Source organism: Mesoplodon bidens (assembly GCF_964165515.1).
Source record: "Mesoplodon bidens genome assembly, chromosome: 9".
NCBI lineage: Eukaryota > Metazoa > Chordata > Mammalia > Artiodactyla > Ziphiidae > Mesoplodon > Mesoplodon bidens.
The window spans coordinates 82,972,916-82,978,531 of record NC_138166.1 but is presented as its reverse complement, the minus strand read 5'-3'; the positions used below and the strand labels follow the sequence as shown (position 1 = coordinate 82,978,531).

Sequence of the window (5,616 nt, the reverse complement as noted above, 5' to 3'; positions counted from 1 at the left end):
CAATCCTGGCTGAGATCATTGAGGGGCAATGGTTCCCACCTTAGTCTCGCAGCTGATGGAAACAGGATGACACTCCCAGGATCCCTTGGCTGCTGAGCTAGGACCAGGGCAGGGCTCCGACCTGGCCCAGGGCTCTATCTCTGGGGCCTTTTACGGAACTTTTATTTGAAACCGCTTTTTGCCAGGTACACCAAGTGTTTTTAGGGTAAAGAAAGGTTTCTCTTTTTCACATTACATAAGAAAAGGAGGGACATTTTCATCCTCACCTGGTCTTTGGATGGCAGTGAAACATTTTAAAACTTCCCGCAGAACGAAACCAGCACCTGCCTCGGAGCAGCAGCTGCGCTGCGGCCGCCCAGGGTTTCTCTGGCCAGTGTTGCTCCCACGGGTCTACAGCGTGGGGCATATCTTTGCAAACCTCTTCAAGGGCCTTTTTAGCAAAAAAGAAATGAGCATTCTCATGGAGGACCTAGATGCTGTGGGAAAGACCACCATCCCGTACAAACTGAAGCTGGGTGAAATCGTGACCACCATTCCCACTACAGGCTTCAACGTGGAGACCGTGGAATATAAGAACATCAGCTTCACTGTGTGGGCGGCCAGGACAAGATCCGGCCTCTGTGGCGCCACTACTTCCAGAACACACAAGGTCTCATCTTCGCGGTTGACAGCAATGACAGAGAGCATGTGAATGAGGCCCGAGGGGAGCTTATGAGGACGCTGGCAGAAGACGAGCTCAGGGACGCCGTTCTGCTCATGTTTGCTAACAAACGGGACCTCCCCAATGCCGTGAATGTGGCCTAGATCACGGACAAGCTGGGTCTGCAATCTCTGCGCCACAGGAAGTGGTACATTCAGGCCCCCTGTGCCACCAGCGGGGACGGGCTCTATGAGGGACTGGACTGGCTGTCCAATCAGCTCCGGAACCAGAAGTGAGCTGTACTCCTCTCTCCTCCCCTCTCACTCCCTCCCTCTGCCCTCGCTTTACTCTCATGTGGCAAACGTGCCCCTGTGGTGTGAGTGCCAGAAGCTGTCTCCATGGTCGGTCACAGTGTGCTTCACCATGCTGTAAATGTGCAGACGCAGCCTGCAACTGGGTTTTTATCTAATGTAAGTAGTTTCTGTTTCCAATGAGGCAGTTTCTGGTACTCCTATGCAATATTACTCAGCTTTTTTTATTGTCAAAATAAAATCGTCCCACTGTTTAGTACTGAGAAGGGATTTTAGGCACATGGGTCATCCAGGAGTCACTGTGTCAGACAAGCCCGATGCTCCTCCCCTGGACTTTAGATCTGTGTTGAGATCCATTTTGGTGGTTGTTTTTTAACCTAAACTCAGTGCATTTTTAAAAATAGGTACAAATACAAGATAAGGAGAACACTTGAACACACAGAAGGGAGAAATGTGCCTAGTGTAGGTTCTGCAGTAATGGCCTGAGTACGGTCCACCAGTGATCTGTTTCCTGTTGGGAACGTGAAATGCGATAGAACCAGCCATGATCCATTCTGCATGGTCACAGTAGGGTCCCTGTGATTTGCTCTGTCTTGAGTCACCCCACACCCCATAGCGTCTGTGTTTGTTTCTGTGCTTACATGGCTGCCCAGGAGATGGGCTGGAGGCTGCAGCCACCGCTCTCAGACCCCTTGGAGGAACCCCAGCCTTTTCTTGGGTCAGCATGGGCACTTTGGTTGGAACGCTCTGGTCTGAGCGGGAGCCCTGCAGTCCCCTTGCTTGCCTGCTCCGGGCTCTCTGGGGGTTTCACCAGCAGGAGCGCGGGTGGTCATCCTTGAGCCCCAGGCCCTCGGAGCCCCTGTCTAAGTGTGCTTTCAGTCCCTCAGCCTACAAGGGTCAGATTTGCCATCGAAAAATGATAAGCTCTACTGTTTTCTTTTGTATTTTGATAAACACTGAAGAAGCTGGAGCTGTTAAACTTTATCTTGGGGAAAACCTCAGAACTGGTTTATTTGGTGTCGTGGAACTTCTTACTGCTTTCAATACACAATTAGTAATCACTGTTTTGTATACTTGTTTTCAGTGTTCATTTCAACAAACAAGCACTGTAATTACGGCTATTAGAATAAAATCTCAACTATTAAAAAAAAACTTCTTGTAATCAATAATGCCAAGTTTTTATGATAAAGTATTAACTTAAAAATTAAGTCCTTTGCTTGACCAGCTCCTTTCTCCCCTATCCCAGGGCAAAAGACACCAGTCTTCACATATTTCTGTAGTTGTTTTCCTCCCTCTCTCTCTCTCTCTCTCTCTCTGTCTCTGTTTCCTTGGCTACCAGAAGCCAGATGTACTCATGCACATCAAAATAGGTGAAGAAAGACTTTGAGTGGTGACTATATTTATTTTGTGATTTCTTTGGCAGTAGCCAGGACGCCATACCTTAGTTTTGCATTGGGGTTTGCAAATATCGAAAGGGTGGATTGGCTCTACTTGGTTTTATAACTGCCTTTCCTGGAATTCTGCAGACATCTCCATTCCCCTGGAGGTCAGATAATGGCTATTTATTTTCCATAGTCATGAAAACCTCTGGGAAGAGCCATGGCAATTTGACAAGGACTATTTTTTTTTTTTTTTGTGTGTGTGTGTGTGTGTGTGTGTGGTACGCGGGCCTCTCACTGTTGTGGCCTCTCCTGTTGCAGAGAACAGGCTCCGGACGCGCAGCCTCAGCGGCCATGGCTCACGGGCCCAGCCGCTCCGCGGCATGTGGGATCTTCCCGGACCAGAGCACGAACCCGTGTCCCCTGCATCGGCAGGCGGACTCTCAACCACTGCGCCACCAGGGAAGCCCGACAAGGACTATTGAAGAGACATCAGGATTGAAGTGACTGCTCAGGAAATCACATACCCTTGCTCCTATCTGTGGGGACAGCTGCCAGCCGGGCTCTCCTGTCCACAGCCAGCTGTGCACGGGTGCAGCTGGCGAAGGGGAAGAACCCTTTGCCTCCTTTTCTCTCTGCAAGAGGATGGGTGCCCTAAACTCAAATAGAATAGTTCATAACAGCAGCTGACAATTGCTGAGCACTTACTCTTTGTGGCAGGCATGTGCTAAGGATTATCCCACAGAGTAAAATGCATATCCCATCCATATCCCCACGGCCAGAGGCCAGATGAAGAGGACAGAAGGGACTTAAGTCTCTCTGTAGGAAGGCTAGAGGTCCCTTTCCCTCTGCTTGCAGACCTTCTGGGACGGGAAGCTCACCACCTGCCCCAAGCATGCCATGCATTTTCACACAGCTTGAAACACATGTCCACACTTGGCTAATTAACTGAGCACCCAGAGTGCCTATGAATCCTTCAGTGGTGCCCTTGAAAGTCTATTACTGGGTGTGCCCTCCCTGCTAGGGTGTGAGCTGCAGGAGGGTGAGTGGGACGGGGTGTCTTTCCTTCCGTCTGCCCAACCCACAGCCATGCTTGGTAGCAAGCAGGTGCTTAAGAGAATGCATTGAGGGCGATCTCCAGAGGTGGCCCCCAGCAGGACCCCAGTCTTTCCAGGAAGCATGAATGTTCTGGGGCTGGGGTGAGGGTTCTGGGGAGGGTCCACATAGCTCCCAGTGACCTGCTGATGGGCCTCTGGGTTTTGAGCTCCTTGGTGAGATTTAGGCAATTTAGGGTCTTAACAAGGGACCCATGTTCGTCTTTCCCAGGGAAGCAGTGAAGGATCTGAGCTGCTCCAGGTGGGCGAGGGACAAAGGGGGAAAAGCAAAAGGCCGGGGCTCCTCCCAAGAGATTCCAAGTTCTGGAGGACAGGAAGCGTGAGGAAACTCACCCTCTGCCCACCTTCACAGCCCAGTTCCCCAGGATAAAGGCAAAGAGACAAGGGGGTGACCTTGGACAAATCACTCAGACCCTCCAGTCTTCTCTTTTCTCATCTGTAAAGCAGAGGCGATAAAGCAACTTTGCAGAGTAATTAGCACTAAATGAAAGAGCCGTTGGAGGGGAGTGTGGAAGTTGACGGTGAGGCCCACAGCACCTGGGACATGGGGGAAGAAGGGTCTCTGGGATGCCTTTTGCCCTCAGTGACCTGAGTGAATTCACAGGAAAGAGGAGAAAGGATGATTGTCCTAGAAGGGTTTTGCCCACCTTCAGATAACTGGCTAATTTCCACCTCTCTCCTGCCTGGGTTTAGGGAGCCCATCCTGTCCTCAAGGGAGCAGTGACCCCACCTCGGCCTCTGCAGGGAGATCCAGACACGTGGGCGAGGCTCTGTTCCCAGGGCAACCTGCCCTCCTCGGAGACTGTCCTCTCCCCCAGACTGCAGGGAGAACAAGTCTGTCTCATCTTGACGTTTTACCTCTGTAAGGAGCTGGCTAATGCCATTTGAGGAGGTCCTCGGGGTTGAGTGCTGTGAGGAGACAGCAAAGAAGGGGCACCCAGGCCACCCTACTTCCTCCTTTGCCTGAGGCAGTCACTGCTAACTCATCACTTCACCCTACCATCCAGCCCAGCCTTGACCTCAGCATCTGTTTCAACAAAAAAGTACAGGCAACCATACAGACAATTGGAGTTGGCATGTGAGGTGAAATCTACTTGCCAATGTTGCTGTAAGGGAGCATCCTTCTTTGCCAGAAAGTAACCCAATATTAATAACTGTCTCTTATTGAGCTCTTGTTTCATTCCAGGCATCGTGTCGTGTTTCATGAGTATGAGTATCTTCAGTCCTCACAAGGTCAGGAGGTAGATGCTGTTAGCGTGCTTATTTAATGATCTAATGAGGCATGAGGGAGGTCGCACCTTCATTCACTCAGCAAGTATTAATTGATCACCTCTAGGCGTGGCAGAGGGCACTGAACTGAATTGAGTTCCTGCCACCTTGGAGCTCACATTCTATCGACCAAGCCCCAATTTAAAAGATACTGTTCGTGCTTTGTGACCACCTAGAGGGGTGGGATAGGGAGGGTGGGAGGGAGGGAGGGAGACGCAAGAGGGAGGAGATCTGGGGACATGTGTATATGTATAGCTGATTCACTTTGTTATAAAGCAGAAACTAACACCATTGTAAAGCAATTATACTCCAATAAAGACGTTAAAAAAAATTTAAAAAAAATAGGGCTTCCCTGGCGCAGTGGTTGAGAGTCCGCCTGCCGATGCAGGGGACACGGGTTTGTGCCCCAGTCCAGGAAGATCCCACATGCTGCGGAGCGGCTGGGCCCGTGAGCCATGTGAGTCCAGAGCCTGTGCTCCGCAACAGGAGAGGCCACAACAGTGAGAGGCCCGTGTACCGCAAAAAAAAAAATAAGAAGAAGAAGAAGAAGAATAAAATAAAAAACAGTTTTACAAAAAAATAAAATAAAAGATACTGTTCCCCTGTCCCTCCTAACCTAGGTCCTCAGACACTGAGTTCCCTTCCCTGGAGGCACCATGTTAGGATTTCTTTTTTTTTTTTTTTGGCCACACCGCTCGGCTTGCACTCCGACCAGGGATTGAACCTTGGCAGTGAAAGTGCCGTGTCCTAACCACTGGACCACCAGGGATGTCCCATTTTAGGGTTTCTTGTGGGTCCTTCTAGACAGACGCTGCACTTACAGGCACCTAAGTATGTACAGTGGAGAATATTGCACTAGGTGTTTTGCACCAGGGGTTTTCCTTTTTATGACATCTCTTGGA

General features: G+C 50.2%; 1 pseudogene across 1 annotated transcript; it reads left to right on the top strand.

Annotated features, from left to right (window-relative positions):
* The first annotated feature begins 433 nt into the window (after positions 1-433).
* On the top strand, positions 434-1,098 carry LOC308622744 (ADP-ribosylation factor 1-like; annotated as a pseudogene). The gene has a single exon. The product of its transcript is annotated as an ADP-ribosylation factor 1-like (transcript).
* Positions 1,099-5,616: the final 4,518 nt, after the last annotated feature.